The sequence below is a fragment of the Chiloscyllium plagiosum genome, unplaced genomic scaffold (genome assembly GCF_004010195.1).
Source record: "Chiloscyllium plagiosum isolate BGI_BamShark_2017 unplaced genomic scaffold, ASM401019v2 scaf_74, whole genome shotgun sequence".
In the NCBI taxonomy this organism is placed as follows: Eukaryota; Metazoa; Chordata; class Chondrichthyes; order Orectolobiformes; family Hemiscylliidae; genus Chiloscyllium; species Chiloscyllium plagiosum.
In genome coordinates this window covers 31,625-49,078 of record NW_025215232.1, presented here as the reverse complement: position 1 = coordinate 49,078, position 17,454 = coordinate 31,625, and the positions used below count along the sequence as shown (strand labels likewise).

The 17,454-nt window shown below is 43.8% G+C and overlaps 1 long non-coding RNA gene across 2 annotated transcripts in view; it reads left to right on the top strand.

The window, feature by feature from the left end:
• The window catches only part of LOC122548224, a 36,974-nt gene that overhangs the window by 10,125 nt on the left and 9,395 nt on the right, over positions 1-17,454 (top strand). The window contains exons 2-3 of one of the 2 annotated variants that reach the window (XR_006311192.1): positions 9,528-9,590; positions 10,334-10,681. This is a non-coding gene — a long non-coding RNA (uncharacterized LOC122548224). Of the gene's footprint in view, positions 1-9,319; positions 9,591-10,333; positions 10,682-15,589; positions 15,595-17,454 lie in introns of those variants that run through there. The other variant, XR_006311191.1, reaches the window with a different exon arrangement.

Genomic DNA, 17,454 nt, shown 5'->3' with positions numbered 1-17,454 from the left:
CGTCTGCGAAACAGCATATTACACGACAGCAGTGGAGATCTTTGACATCAGGCTCGAACGTGCCTGCCGCGTGCCAGACCAAAGGCTGAAGGGATCTATGGAAAACACTCCGTGTGGGAAAGTAGAGTGGCGCAGCAGGAGGGTGCTGGGTTCATGTCCCTCGATCGAAACTCTCGTCTGCTATTGCTTCCCTTTATAACGGTACTCTGTTCTATATCTTACCTTTGCCTCTGCTTCCCAAATCTTCGCGCATCTGAGCTGAATATGTCACTAAACACTGGCCCAACTTACACAATTGAGGGGAAGTGCTTGTGGAGATTTGAGTTGCTTTCCGCCAGTCTGCTCTGAACTGAATCCTAACACCCCTCTCTGAAATGGGAATGAGCTGGTGAAGTTGAAACAATTCGAATTCGAATCCCTACACTGCGGAAACAGGCCCTCCTGCTCAACAAGTCCGAATCAACCCTTCGAAGAGTAACCCGCCCAGACCGGATATTTACTTCTGACTGATGCGCCTAACCTACCGACCTCTGGGCACTATGGGGCAGTTTAGCATGGTCACTACACCTAACCTGCACATCTTTCGACTGTGGAAGGAATCCGGAGCACCGCAGGAAACCCACGCAGACATGAGGAGATTGAACAAACTCCACACAAACAAGCCGCACAAGGGTAGGATCGAATTCAGATACCGTTATGAGACAGCAGTGTTAACCACTGAGCCGCAAGCCACATTATTTGCGGTCGTATTCATTCCCTGCAATAACTCCCCACTCCGGTTCAGACGTGAATGACAGGACGATCAGCATTTCGAAAGCAGCATCACCATACAGACACAGTTCCCATGATTAGGACACATATCACCGGTTGGGGCTCAGATGTTCACTGCTGCCCGTTCGCAGCAAATAAACAGACGCCCGTGTTAGAAAAGTCTTTCTGCAGGATTGCTGTGTGAAGACGAATTCTGAGCACCGAGCCGGCTGCACACAAATACACTCATATGAATTTACCTGAGGGAACAGTTTCCGGTGTCCATTTCGCTCTGTCCCACCAGCACAGCATCTTTCTGTCTCTTTGATTACAGACCTTTGTAATGTAGTTAAAACTTGCCCATTTCCTCTGCATTAGTGTAACTGACGTCTCCCATCCCAAGTGATTGAGAGAAGGCAGAAGAGCGAATGGGCTCTGCCCTCCCCCAGAACAATTTGCAAGTAGAAACAAAATGGTTTAATTATCCACCAGTGGAGAGAGTCCAGTTACTGGGAACGGGACAAACAGCAGCGTCCTGGGCGCAGGGAGACGGAATGAGAAGCAAATGTTGTGGAATCTCTTTGCTGCTTGCGATTCTTGGAGCAACTCAAACGTATTTCACACTGAGCAAGACTCAGCTGCTTCAGGGGAGGACGCTTGGAGCGTCCGGGGTCAGGGCAGGGCGCGGCGGGGCTCGCCGGTGGCTCGTTGGTCTAGTGGTATGATTCTCGCTTTGGGCCTGTAGTAGGGTCGATTTGTGAAAGATCCCGGGTTCGAATCCCCGACGAGCCTTCGTTGCTTAAGTTGCCCTATGCAGAAACGCCGGCGCAATTTTTTCCAAAAGCACATTTATTAAACGAGATCGGACTGCCTGAAGTAGGGATGGGGCCGAGCTTCCATTACAGCGAACAGGGTAAAAGGAAACACTTGCTCAAAGTGAAAACAAGCATGGCACATAGTTCGCCCGCGCAGTCCGACTCTGAATGAATCCTCCAGCTGCATTATTGCTCAATTGTGAGCGTGAAATTTCAGGAAGCGGTGAAGTGAAGTGATTGGAGACACAGCTGAACAGGGTGACGTTAATGGTGCCGTGTATGAGGATTGTCAGCAATGAAGGTAGATTGGAAAGTTGGGACAGTTCTCCTTGGAGAACAGTAGGTTGAAAGCTGGCTTGATTGACGTTTTTCAAGTCATGAGGGTGTAGACACAGGAATAATGTAGTGCAAATGCTCCCACGCCTGAAAGGATCGACAACGATTCAGCAGAGTTTTAAAATCACGAAAAAAGAAGTAAAAGTGACATTAGGAAGAATGTTTTCGTACAGGGAGTGATCAGGGTGACGCAAACTTCAAACAATTATGTTCCTGAACCCATAGGACAGAGATGGGTGTGGAAGACAAGAAGAAAGAGAGACACAGAGTGAGCGAGAAAAGGGAGAAAAGTCAGAAAAGCAGAAGTTAAGGAAAAGCATTTCCCAGAGTTCAGTACTAACTCGAATCCAAACACTTCCCAGCAGGTTGTTCCTAAACCCATCCAGTCCCTCCCTCCAGCTCTCTCTCTCACTTTTCAACTCCACCAGCTCAGACACCCGCACTGCGCATGCTTCATAAACAACTCGGCGCTGCCTTTTGTTCACTGATTGTTCACTCTGAATGTCGTCCCGAGTTGCCCCACTTTCTATTGGGCAGGACATGCGGTCAGTCACACAAGAGCTGAAGCATAAGAGTGATATGTGTTCATCTCTGAACCGGCGTGTGTTTATTGTCCACCCCTCGTTGACTGGAGGGCGGTGAGGAGTCAAGCACAATGGAGTCACAGGTAAGTCTAACCGGAGAAAGGTGAGCCGAATGGTATTTTACAATAATTGACAGTCCAGATTTTTAATGACTTAACGGAACACCCCTATCTGGCCTGGTGATATTTGAACACCTCTCACAGAACATTAACCAGGGTTGGCTAGGACTAGACCAGTTACATTGAGACAAAAGCACTGTCTTCTGAGACAGGAATTTCCAGCTTTGGTCAACAAGAGGACACAATGTTTCAGGGAAACCAGAAGTATCTATTCAGAATTTCCATCATGAACTGACAGGAATAACTTCTGTAAAACTCCCTCACAGGATTTTAGGGAGAAGATTTACATATGAAAAAAAGAATCATAAACCATAAGTCCGTGTGTGAGTAAGAATAATACTTATTGTTACGTCCTAGAGATCAAACCTTGTTAATTAAACTAACCGCCCAGAAAAGCTCATTTTGTCTCATAATCTGTTAAAATGTGAGTGACAGAATTCCTAAATTCCACTATTTAAAGAAAATATTTTTCTAACTCTAATAGTGAACACTAAACAAAACCTGTTCACAAATCCAAAGCCCCCTTTCTTTAACTACTTACTGTCTGACCCCAACTCGACACAACTTAATATGCTATTCTAATAACATATATATTAAACGTGACATTAACTTAATCTCAAGGCCACACAGTCTCCCCTGCATTGATGTTTTCACTTTTCTAGCTGCTGATTTTCCTGGGTGCTCTTCTTTTTACTGTATGTTTCACGTGAACAGGTACCTTAAATGAAGAGTGTTTTCAATTTATCTGAGAGTAAGGTATTAGATCGGCAGTTGCTCTTCCACTAACTTTCAAAATGCTGGGTTTATATTCCACCATAGGACACATTAAATTCTTATTTGATTGATTTCCAGGGATCAAAAAAATAAAATTCAAAATCTCATTGTCTTCTGGTATCCTGGGCATAGCTTAAATTAATTAAATGTGAATTGTTGTAAAAACATCTAACAGAACACAGGTATCCATTTAACAGCCAATTGCTACATTTGAAACAGCCCGACCTTTTGCTAGCAGCTGTGGCTGTACTTTAAGTTCAGAAAAGCACTCTCTATCTTAAACTGACAATACATGCTTTCGACTTCATAACATTGCATTGATCATTTGTCCTGGACGAACACGAAGACTCCAACACCATGATGCAACCATGTAAATGTGGAGACTATGGGAAGAGATTGTAGTTACCCAGTCTAGCTGGAAATTGATTGATACAGTCACACTGGAAATAAGCTTTTGCCTGCCCTACATGTGGAAAGGGATTCACAGTGTATTCCAGCTTCCAGAAAAATTTGCTTATCACACTGAGGAGATACCGTTTAGCTGAACCTCCTGTGGAAAGTGTTTCACACAGTCAGTCAACCTCACTGTGCACCAGCGAGTTCAAACTGGGGACAGGCTGTTTATGTGCCATTCATTCTGGTGAGAGTGTGTAAAAGAATTCACTTCTGCCGACACATCAATGAGTTCACACTAGGGAGAGATCATCCACTTGCTCCGAGTGTAATACAAACTGCATTCAGTTTTCTCAGCTCTTCAGTACAGTTACAACATTGGCATCTACCCAACAATCTGGAAATTTGACAGATTGCCTGTGCACAAGTAGCAGTGTACATCCAACACAGGATTAATCGTCCTATCAGTATACTCTTGATTATCGATAAAGGTATGCAACATATCGAATAACATCCTCTCAGTACCACCAGTCTCACTCAGGTACTGACCTCATTCTAGCCTTGGTTAAAACATGGGCAAAAAAGCTTAATCCGAGAGGTGAGATGAGATTGACAGCCCTTGACCTCAAGGCTGCATTCGACCCAGTGTGGCATCAAGGTGCTTCGATTAGATTCCATGATGTAATTTACTACTGCATACGTTATTCTCTATATAAATCACAAGGATCCTCTTGATTAAGTTCCAGTCTGTAATTCATTCCCTAGCATGTTATTCTATATACAAACTATCCCGAACCCCTCAATTAGATTATAGCCTGTATTACACTCTCAGTTTTCTGTTATACTGGATTTAATCATCCTGATTCCCTCGATCAAATTTCCGTCTGTAGATCACTTCTGATTGTGTTATTCTGTCAGTTAACAAGCCCCATCTCTTGATTAGATTCCAGGCTATAAAACCCTTGCTTCAATCTAGCTACCTTTCAGAAAATTTCCATGTTTATTAATTTTGAACTTTTTTCAGCGACCAATCTATAATCGCTCTGTCTGATGGTAAATCACGGTTTTCCATCGCATACATTTTACCCAACATGGCATGCGAAAGTAATCGCACCCCATTCTTAATGCAGGAGTCCCACGAGCACGCGCAATGCGCGCTTACAGGCACATGGGCTGGAGTTGGAAACATGCGGACTGATGGTCCGGAAGCCAGAAGGGAGAATGATGTCAATTTCGGTCCAACACTGACAGTGATAGTTCCGAGAAACTCCTCTCACAGATTAGATTATATTACCTACAGTGTGGAAACAGGCTCTTCGGCCCAACATCAACCCTCCGAAGATCAACTCGCCCAGACCCATTCCCGTACATTTACCCCTTGCTAATCCACCTTACACTATGGGCAATTTAGCATGGCCAATTCACCTAACCTGCACAGTTTTGGATTGTGGGAGGAAACCGGAGCACCCGGAGGAAACCCACGCAGACACGGGGAGAATGTGCAAACTCCACACAGACAGTTGCCCGAGGCGGGAACCACCGCCCGAGCCACCGTGCCGCCCTAATGGGCGGGGGGGCATTTACAGGCTTTTCCTCGAGTAATGTTTGAATGTTTGACTGGAGTCGTGTGGTGAGTCTTTCTGACCTCTGTCTCATTCACATGATAATTTGGGTGGTTTGTAGTTTACTGCGACTGTTAAGCTGCACTCCTCAATCTTACTCATACACGGGACCTGAACGTCTTTAGTATCTATTTGCTATACCTAATTGTGCTATTCTGAGTTCCAGACTTCAGACCCTTGAAGTTGGATTGTAGAGTGTGGTGCTGGAAAAGCACAGCAGGTCAGGCAGCATCCAAGGAGCAGGAGAATCGATGTTTCGGCAAAAGCCCTTCATCAGGAAACCCTGGGGTTCGATGTCAGTTTGAATGAGAATGTTGGGCATTTACTGAGCTCCTTGAGTTCAGAGGTTTAGAGCTGGAGAAGATTATAGAGATAGCGAGGGACAAGACTATGAGCAAAGATTAACATTTCATAATGGATTTGCTGCATCACCAGGAACCTGTGTGCGTCAGCAGGCAGAGCAATCATAGATTAAATGAACTTGGTGGGAGGAAGGCGAGAAACAGCAGTGATCTGGAAGGAAATGAGGTCACTGGACCTGAAATGTTGACTGTACTGTCTGCCCATTGATGCTACCAGACCTACTGAGGTTCTCCAGCAATTTTTGATTTTGTTTCTGTTTCAGATTTCCAGCATCCACAGTTATTTGTTTCTTGTTTAGCGATTTGGATGACCTCAGATTTATGGGGAGTAGAATGTTTCAGGCCTTCAGGTGTGTGACAGAAGAATCAAACTCAAGAGGTGACAAAGACATAGTGTAATTTTCAGAAGCAGATGAACTGAGGTGGGGCAGGGTCAGAAATTATTCCTGAGATGATCCCAATGAAAGTGTCGACATGCAGCTGGTAGCTCATCTGAGAGGTAAAGCATTTACCAAGCTTTCAAGTGGCTACTTCAGCCTCACACATTTGGCATGAGGAAAGATGGAAGTGGTGCTGGAGAGTGGTGTTTGCAGTGTGATTTGGACATAATGGATTTGAACTTCTCATTATTTAATTGTGCAAGAGATCCAAGTATCCAGATTTGGGTGTTGGGCAGGTGAAGGCAGTGCGAACCTCAGAGAGAAACTTGAGGACAATGATTTTCACATTTTCACTTTACTTGTTTTATTTCCCGCCAGCTTCAATAGAAATCCAGCAGAACTGAGAACAGACAACACCGAGCTCTGTGGGAACAGGGAGATCAACAGAGGACAGAGAAATCTGGACCTGAAATCCAAGCTGACATCAGACTACCATGTTATCAGTGCTTTGATTTGCATTGCCAACCCTCTACCTTTACCGAACTTCCCATTTGATTTGAATGTCACGTCCCTTCAATATTCAGGATCCAATCCTTGTCATCCTAAAACCACGTCTCTGTAAGGAGTCTCAGATCACACTTATTTTCTTCAGTCAATTCGTTCACTTTTCTTACAGTGCATCACACATTCAGACACAGTCTTTAGTTTCAATTTTTGTGATCTTTTCAATCCAGCTTTGATTAGTAGTACATTTATTCCCTTTGTCCCTTTCTATTGTTCTCTGACCATCACTTTCCACATTACTACATTGCTCACCTGCCTTGATTTGGAATTGCCCATCATGTCCAGGGATGTGCAGGTTAGACAGGTTAGCCATGGGAAATGCAGAGTTATCGTTTCATAGTAATAGAAGCATGAGTCGGCTATTTGGCCTGCCGAGCCTGCTCCACTATTCATTCAGATGATGGCTGATCTATCCATCATCTCAGCTCCTCCTACCGGCATTATTCCATCTACCCTTAATTCCCCTCCATGGAATATCCCATCCAACTGTGTCTTGAATATAATTAATGAAGCTACCTCATCTGCTCCCTTGGGCAGAGAATTCCACAGAGTCACACGAATAACAACATGGAAAGAGACCCTTCAGTCCAACTCATCCATGTTGACCAGTTATCCTAAACAGTCTGGTCCCATTTGCTAGCACTTGGCCCATATCCCCCTAAATCCTTCCTATTCATCTACTCATCCAGATGCCTTTTAAGTGTCGTAATTATACTAGTCTCCACGACTTCCTCAAGAGCTAATTCCATACCTGCAACATGCTCTGTGTTTAAAAGTTGTCCCTTAAGTCCCTTTTATTTCTTTCCCCTCTCACCGTAAATGCATGCCATCTAGTTCTAGACTCCCTCAATTCAGGGAAAAGACCTTGTCTGTTTATCCTATCAATGCCCCTCATGATTTTATAAACCTGTATAAGATCACCCCATAGCCTCCGATGTTCTCGGGATAACAGCCCCAACTTATTCAGCTTCTCCTGATAGCTCAAATCTTTCAACCCTGGCAACATCCTTGTAAATATTTTCGGAACCCTTTCATGTTTCACATCCAACTTCCAATAGGAAAGAGAGCAGAACTGCACATAATATTCCAAAAGTGGCCTAACCAATGTCCTGTACAGCAGCAACATCACCTCCCAACTTTATACTCGATACTCTGACCAATAAAGGAAAGCACACCAAATGCCTTCTTGACTATTCTGTCTACCTGTGACTACTTTCGAGGAAATATGAACTTGCACTCCAAGGTCTCTTTGTTCAGGAACACTCCCTCAAACCTTACCATTAAATAGAGAAGTCCTCCTCTGGTTTGCTTTTCCGAAATGCAGCACCTCATATTTATCTAAATTAAACTCCATCTGCTACTCCTCAGCCCATTGGCCCATCTGACTAAGATCCCGTTGTGCTCTGAGCTAACCATCTTCGCTGTCCATTATACCTCCAATTTTGTTGTCATCTGCAGCCTTATTTACTATACCTCCTATATTGACATCCACATCATTTATATAAATGACAAAAAGTAGTGGACCGAGCACCCATCCTTGATCACAAGCCTCCAGTCTGAAAAGCAACCCTTCACCACCATCCTCTGTTTTCTACCTTTGAGCCGGTTCTGTATCCAAATGGCTAGTTCTCCCTCTATTCCATGATATCTAACCTTGCTGACCAATCTTCCTTGGGGAACCTTGTCAAACCCCTTACTGAAGTTCATATGGTACCCTGGGATGTAGGCTATCAGGCCCAGGGGACTTGTCTGCCCTCAATCCTTATAGTGTGCTGTGTATCTTTTCCCTATCGACGTTGCTTGTTTCAGTTTTACTGTTTCTGTAGCCTCTGACTTGTCCGTTCCAATAGGAATGGTACTATTGTTGTCCAACTTGAAAACTGAGGAAAAGTATTGACTTAGCATCTCTGCCATTTCAGTGTTTCCCCCTTAAGTCACCGGTTTCATCTTCCAAGTGTTAGAAATGGGTAAAGTGTTTTTTTTGCAGATATAAAAAAAGCATACAGAAAAGGGGTACAGCAAGAGAACTATTAACCCTGCAGGGAGATTGGGTAATTAGGAGTCTGGAGAGATGACCTCACTCAGCTCAAAGGGTATAACTGTACACTAACCTAAGTTCTAATAGTTCTAATTTGCCCATTTGCTTATGCAATTGAAGCCCTTACTTGCAAGTTCGTAATAAATTTTCATGTTTCCAGTTTTGGTGGTGTCGTCTATATTTTATTGAATTTTGTTTCTAACACAAGGGACCAACATTTACCTTCGTGACTCTGTTCCCTTTAGCGTACCAACAGAAGCTTTTGCTACACTTTTTGATATTTTGTGCTAGGTTTCTTTCGTAATTTACCTTTATTCATTTGTTAGTATCCCTTTGATTATATTTGAAAGTTTTCCAATGTTTGAGCCTTCCAGAGGTCTGGAATAACATTTCGAAAAAGACTGAAAAATTCAAAAATAGTCTCCGTTAAAACTTTAAAAACCCCCATCTTTCAGTTGTCTTGGGGCAAGGAACACGATCTCCCCGCCCGTTGTCTCCGATTGGTTGAATGACCCATGTAGCCACGCCCGCTAGAAGCGTAGTGACATCACGTGCCCGTACCCGCCCCTTGTGAACTGGCGCATGTGCAGTGTAGGTCCCGCGGCCGGAGAAAGACAGTGTGACTGAGTGTGGGAGAGGAATGGCGCCGGCGGCTGAAGGAACAAGAACAGGAGCCGCTGGAAAAGCTGAGCAGGTCCGGCAGCTCGTGTCGGGAGGAATGTGAGGAGGTGTTTCGGGTCCGGGGATCCTCCTTCAGAACAGGAACAGGTTTCAGGAACATCCCGGGGAGGTCGCCAGGCCCGAGCGCCAAGACCTGGCTCCTGCCCCCGGGGAGAGGAGACAGTGAGACAGGGTAGGATTGGGAACCGCGGGAGGAGGGAGACTGGGGAGTTTATAAACTCCTAGGGGGAGGCCAAAAGCCTCGGAATAAAACCCACAGGCCCAGTGTTTACTTCATTGGGAAGGGACCTCTCGGGTTGCCGGTGCAACCTGCCGCCATCTTTGTCAGGGTAAGGCGCTGTCTTTGGGCGAAAAGCGCGGGCGGCCATCTTGGTGAGGACAACATCAACCGTCATTTCCGGAGGAGAATTCCAACCTTGTGGCAAGCTTGGACAGCAGGAAGTCATTCAGCAAATTTACTGGTTTTCTTTTCTCAAGCAACCTTGACATTTCATTATCATGTCCCTGATTCAGCTTCATTTCCAGCACCTTTGGAAGCAGCTTGATCAAGCTAATTGTTACCTAAATGAAGTTTTTGTCCATACATACCTAAGGCTATCTGGCTGCATGAGGGTATTCAATCCTGGTTAATATGTGATCAGCAGGCATCTGGCAATCTACAGGAATTGCCACCTATGTTATGTTCAGCTTCATTTCCAGCACCTTTGGAAGCAGCTTGATCAAGCTAATTGTTACCTAAATGAAGTTTTTGTCCATACATACCTAAGGCTATCTGGCTGCATGAGGGTATTCAGGTTTCTGTGTCCTGGTTAATATGTGATCAGCAGGCATCTGGCAATCTACAGGAATTGCCACCTATGTTATGTTTTTAACTGTAGTGACATTAATCACATATTTTGTGAATTTCTTTTGCAGGAAGACACGCGGACAGAAATCTGAAAGCAAATGAAACAACAACTTCTGACAGAGACACTTGATTCATTGGGACTTGAATATCAGCAACTGTTCAAATCGAGAAGAAACGTTTGCTTTTATTTGCTTGAGAGAGATTTTGGATACTGGTGTGGCAGGAAGAATACTGAGACACACAACTGAGAGAGATTCAGTGCGCTGACTGTGAAAACTGCTTCAACCTAATGACTCAGCTTGGGGCATAAAAATCTAACCATTCACGGTGGGGAGAGACTGTGAACGCATTTTGTCTGTAATTTCAAATCCAGAGCGACACCAGGAAAGCTCTCCCTATTGGGAAACCGTGGAAATGTGAGTATTGAGAGAAAGGGTTCCCTTCCTCAGTGCTAGAAACTCACAGACGCATTCACCCCAGGGAGAGGCCATTCACCTGCTCCATGTGCGGGCAGGGATTCAGTTGGATGGACAACTTGCAGGTGCACCAGCGGGTCCACACAGGAGAGAAGCCATTCACATACCCCATGTGCGAGAGGGGGTTCGTGCGTGCATCTACACTCCTGATCCACCAGCAGGTCCACACGGGGGAGAGGCCATTCACATGCCCCGCGTGCAGGAACGGCTTGTGGGCAACGTACAGCAACATGAGCGGGTCCACCCAGGGAAGGTGCCGTTCACCTGCTCTGAATGTGAGAAGGAATTCATTGATTCTTCCAGCCTGCTGACCCACCAGCTGGTCCACGCTAGAGACAGCCCACTACCCCGCTCTCAGTGCAGGAAGGTTTCTCCAGCTCCTTCCACCCGTGGAGGCACCAGTGAATTCATGTGCCATTGCAGGGGGATTGAAAAAACAACGGCTGAGTACCATTAGCGACTGGACTATCAACCCAGTTCTGGGAACTCTCAGGTTTGAATCCTGTTGTGGCAGATGACGGAATTGGAATTTGCTCAGAAATCTGGAGTTCAGAATCTAACGATGAAACTTTTTTCAGGGCAACAAAGAAAACCCCCATCTGATTCACTCATGTCCTTTTGAGGGAAGGAAACTGCCATTGTGGGAAAGTATTCACTCAGTCATCCCAGCTGCATCCTTTACTTGACCTGACCTACACGTGACTCCAGACCCACAGCAATGTGGTGGACTCTTGACTACGCTCTCTCATGCCTGGAAAATAGGTGGGGAGAAATTTACTTGGATACAGAGCATAGGTTGAAATTGCTGAGTGAGGCAATACTTCCTCTGGGTTAAAGCTGTACCAAGGATCCAATTACAAAGGGACAAGTCTGTGCTGACCAATAGTAAAGAAAGTGAGGATGGGGAGTGTGTGCACTTTGACCTTGAGCTGTTTTAAAATGAAATAAATTGGTTTTCATATGCCTTTTTGCTGGGGAGATCTGAATCAGAACCGAAGTTGGGTCACAATAAAAGTTACCTGAACTTACCATCAGACTCAGACACTGATATCTTTGAGATATCAGTGTTTTAAAGCTGCTAATTTCTTTCAGCCTCTAACACTAAGTTTCCAATGTTATGTATCAGAAGGAGCAGTGAAATAGTAGCTAGTATTGTTAGAAACTGTTAAGTTCATCTCTGCACGTACTGCGTTGTTTCATCTGCATTGTAAAGCTTACTGCCTGGGAACGTGTGGGCTGTGTTCACTAGAAACTAAAAATTACACAACACCAGGTTATAGTCCAATAGGTTTATCTGGAAGGACTAGCTTTTGGAACACTGCTCCTTCATCAGGTAGCTGCGGAGCGGGATCATAAGGCACAGAATTTATAGCAAAAGATTGGTGTCATGCAATTGAAATGATATATTGAACCAACTTAGATTGCTGTTAAGTCTTTCTTCTTTTAGAATGGGTTGAAGGTTTCTGTTCATTAATATGTAAATCCCAGAACTACTTTTAAGTCACATTCTCCAGATAACGTCAGGTTTTATAAAAAGAGGTGATATCTCAGCTCAGTCAATGCATTAATGGTGTGAGGTTTGAGTCTCTGTATCCCAATCTTGAGTTAGACTGGTTGTATTTTCAAATTAGGGATTTATAAAATATGACATGGCTTGACTGTCTGCAGATTGCACACTTTTTGAGGAAAACTGAATGTATCTGAAAATGCAATTCTGAAAATCCAAATTCATCCTATAGACGTGTGTGTGTGTGTGTGTGCGCGCGCGTGTGCGCGCGCATAAGAGAGTGCGTGTTTGCATGCTTGGTAAAGTGTCGTGATTTAGAGATGCCGGTGTTGGACTGGGGTGTACAAGGTTAAAAATCACACAACACCAGGTTATAGTCCAATAGGTTTAATTGGAAGCACTAGCTTTCGGAGCGACGCTCCTTCATCAGGTGATTGTGGAGGACACAATTGTAAGGCATAGAATTTATAGCAAAAATTTACAGTGTGATGTAACTGAAATTATACATAGAAAAATACCTTGATTGTTTGTTGAGTCTTTCATCTGTTCAAAAACCATGATAGTTTCACTTCTTTCGTATGTAAATAGAGTCATAGAGATGTACAGCATGGAAACAGACCCTTCGGTCCAACCTGTCTATGCCGACCAGATATCCCACCCCAAGCTAGTCCCATCTGCCAGCAACCTGCCCATATTCTTCCAAACCCTTCTTATTCATATACCCATCCAAATGCCTCTTAAATGTTCTCGGGTTAACTGTAACAATTGGTGTTAGCTAACATCAATTGTTACAGTTAACCTGAAAATATAACTTATGCAAATCACAAAACCTTTTATAATTTACATATGAAAAAAGTGAAACTATCATGTAATTCGAACAGATGAAAGACTCAACAAACAATCAAGGTATTTTTCAATGAATAATTTCAGCTACATCACACTGTAAACTTTTGCTATAAATTCTGTGTCTTATAATTGTGTCCTCTACAACCACCTGATGAAGGAACAGTGCTCCGAATGCTAATGCTTCCAATTAAACCTGTTGGACTATAACCTGGTGTTGTGATTTTTAACTTGGTAAAAGTGTAAGTGTGATGGAGTGTAAGCCTGTGAAAAGGGTGTGTTTGTCTGTGTACCTGAGAGAGAGCATGTAGATACAAGCGAGGAGTTGCATTTTGGTAAAGCAAACAAGGGCAAGACTTGTACAGTAAATGGTAGAACAGAGAGACCCGGTGGGGGGAATGTTTCAGGTATATAGTTCTTTGAAAGTTGCATCACCAGGAGACAGGGTGATTAAGGTGGCGTTTAGCACACTTGCTTTCATTTTTCACATCATTGAGTGTTGGAGTTGGGATGTCATGTTGATGAGGCCATTTTTAGTGTACTGAGTACAGTTCTGGTCGCCCTGTTATAGGAAGAACACTATTGGAGAGGGTTTGGAAAAGCACGGTGGCACAGTGGTTAGCACTGCTGCCTCACAGCGCCAGAGACCCGGGTTCAATTCCCGCCTCAGGTGACACTCTGTGTGGAGTTTGCACATTCTCTCTGTGTCTGCGTGGGTTTCATCCAGGTGCTCCGGTTTCCTCCCACAGTCCAAAAAAAAATGTGCGGGTTAGGTGAATTGACCATGCTAAATTGCCCATAGTGTTAGGTGAAGGGGTAAATGTAGGGGAATGGGTTTGAGTGGGTGGCGGGTCGGTATGGACTTGTTGGGCCTAAGGGCCTGTTTCCACACTGTAAGTAATCTAATCTTTCCCACGATGTTGCCAGGACTGGAGGGTTCAAGTTATAAGGAGAGGCTTGAGGGGTGACCTTGCAGAGATTTATAAAATCATGAAGGTTGTAGGTAAAGTGATTAGCAAATGTCTGTTCCTTCAGTGAAGGAGAATTAAAAACTAGAGGACACTTTTTTAAGGTGAGAGGAGAGAGATTTTAAAAGGAACCTGAGGGATAACGTTTTTACACAGACGTTAGTTTGTGAGTGAATGAACTTCCAGAAGTGATAGATGCAGGTATAGTTACAACATTTAAAAGACATTAGGATGGTGTACTGAAGGTGTAGGTGTGTAGTGTACCTTTTGAGAGAGAGGAAGCGAGCAAGGACTGACTGAAAGCACAAAGTGTGCTGAACAATTTAAAAATGTAACATTTGGTTGAAACAAATAGCTGGAGTTGCGTTGCCATGGAACAAAAACAAATTCCAATTCGGCCAATCAGTTTAAAGTATGCCCCTGATACCAAAATCCTATCGAATTTGAATTTTACTGTTTGGAATGACACCAAACCAATGAAATGATCTGATGTTTTGGGGTAGAAAAACAGACGTTTTGAACAGTTAGAGGGGAAACAGCCAAGACAACCAAGCAAGCACCAACACAAGGCCAGCCGGATATCTCTCGTGAAGAGACAGGTTCTTCCATTTCTATCATCGGGTGACCCAAAAGAGACAATTTTACTGATAGTTGCATAATGATCTTCCTGCTGGATTTTTTTACAGGGGGCACAGTTTCTGCTGAGAGAAATCCTGTATCCTGGGAAGATGGCTAAATAAGAAAAAGTGCTGTTAATAGCATTTTAACTGTGGAACTACCAGCTCTTGTGGGAGCAGTGCATTATTGATAAGGTTTATCTAAAGGAAGAAATCTGCTAACTTAAAAAAAAAAATCAAGGTTAAGGAGGGACAGATTGATTATATGATTGTTTGAGGACAGATAAAAAGACATTTATTGACATTGAGGTGGGAGTAGAGCTCAGAGTAATGCAATTCTAAAGTGTCACTCTGAATGAATGGAAAACTGCTTAAAGATTGGCTCCTGGTCTTATACTTCACCAATTAAAATTACTAATTTGACAACTCTTGTAATCATAGAATCCCTACAGTGTGGGAGCAGGCCATTCGGCCCATCAAGGCTACACTGACCCTCCGAAGAGCATCCCACCCAGACCCACAACCCATCTCTTCACACTGTGGGGCAATTTAACACGGCCAATCCACCCTAACCTGCCCGTCTTTGTGACCATGGGCGGAAACTGGAGCACTGTGAGGAGGGCAGAGGAATGTGCAAATCCCACACAGACAGTCGCCAGCTGGTGGGATCGAACCCGGGTCTCTTGCAGTGTGAGGCAGCTATGCTAACCACTGAGCCAGCGAAATGGCTGATCTTTAAGTCATTGAGAATAGCTAAAATGATGTATTTAGAAACATCAATAAATGCTGAAAGCATATTCAATTGCTTAAAAAAAAGCTGCAGACATCTTTCTGAAACTTGCAGTTAAGCCACAGTTGAGAACAGGCTGTGAGGGAGAAATGACCTATTCCTAGTCTTGTGAAATTGGTTCAGAATATGTAGAAATAGATCATAGGATTGCAGAGCACAGAAACAAACCTTTTGGTCCATGCCGACCACATGTCCTAAATTAATCTAGTGATCTGTTTGCCAGTATTTGGCTCACATCTCTCTCAACCCTTCCTATTCATATAGAGGCCTTTCCAGAACCCATCCAAAAGCCTTTTATATGTTGTAAATGTACCAGCCTTGACACACGGCCTCTGTTGGCTCATTCCATACACGTACCACACTCTGCGTGAAAATTGATCCCTTTTGTCCCCTTTAAACCCTTCCCCTCTCACCCTAATCCGATGCCCCTCTAGTTTTCAACTTCCTCTACGCTGGGGAAAAGACATATTAAATTGAGCAGCCAGACAAAATTCAAAAACAATAAAATGTTGAGTCCCAGAAAAACAAAGTTGTGACACCAGTCTTTTTTTTTCTCTCCTATTAGCATATGGACTGAAAATCTGTTGGTTACACCATCTCCACAGGACATACTACGCATGCTTCTCGGTGTCAGCAAGCACTGCGCATGTACGCTGGTGTCAGCAAAATACTGCGCATGCTCATATCTGACAGCCGAAACAGCGCGCGACGCTCTTTTGATGGACCAATAGAAAGCGCTAGAAGACCGGAAGGAGTGTAGTCTTCCTGCCATTGAGAGCGCCCCAATTCTCTGAATGCGGACGTTGGACCATGAGCTTGTGAAGCTGTAGTTGCTGTTCTTCTCTGTCTGAATGAAGATTGAGCTTCACCTCAGACTGCAACTTTCCTCTGTCCAACAGCTGTGAGTATAACACACACTTTTCTCAGCCCCCTTTTCCATTTTATTTTTTTCATTGTGGAGTTCAGTTCTTGACTTGCAGCAAAGTTGTTTCAGGTCTATGTCTTAATTAGCAAACACATGGCAAATGCAGTAACACAGTGTGAAGTTTTAGTCTTTCCTGTGAAATAAAAACATAAAGGAGATGCATTGTTTAAATGCATTGTTTATATTGGGATGTGAAACAAGTGAGAACTGCAGATCAGAGTCAAAAAATGTGGCGCTGGAAAAGCGCAACAGATCAGGCAGCATCCGTGGTGCAGGACAGTCAATGTTTTGGGCAAAAAACACCATTCATCAGGAATGATGTGTGGATGTACAAAGGTGCCTCAGGTACCTTCTACTCAGGCTTTCTATCCCAGTCAATGCCAGTTGTCAGATAGGTGCAGCAGGCAATGAGCAAGGCCAGTGGTGTATTAGCAAGAGGAATTGAGTTCAGAAGTGGGGATGTCTTCCTGCAGTTAGGGGGTCATTGAATATATTCAAAGCTGAGTTTATCTGACTTTTGAATGTTAAAAGTAGTTATAGGGGAAGGCAAGGACAATTTTAAAAAATATTTTATTAGAAACTTTTTCAAATCTTTTACAAAACATCTATAGACAAAAAAGAACAATACCAAAATACAGAAAGATAGAGGCAGTACAACAATGTCATATCACGATACCATTAATAATGAACTAACTACTATTCTACCAGAACAGTCGTACCTACTTAGCTTAAACTAAACTACAATCAAATTTTTAAAAAACTAAATTAAACTGAATTCAAATTAAATTACATCACATTATTTTATTCTCTTTCACTCACTACACCTCCACTGAGGCTCCCATCCCTGGAAGCTCCAGTTATTGTACCCATATTATTTTCCCCCAGCCTCCCTTCCCAGGGCCCCACTGGTTCTCAAACTGATTCCCATGGCATACCACGGCCCTAATCAATATTGCTGATAAGTCTGCATCCATATAATTTAGAAAGGGTTGCCATGTCTTGTAAAACCGCTCTGTTCTGTGGTGCACCATATTCATGTGGTAGTCTTGGGGGAGGTGCTCCA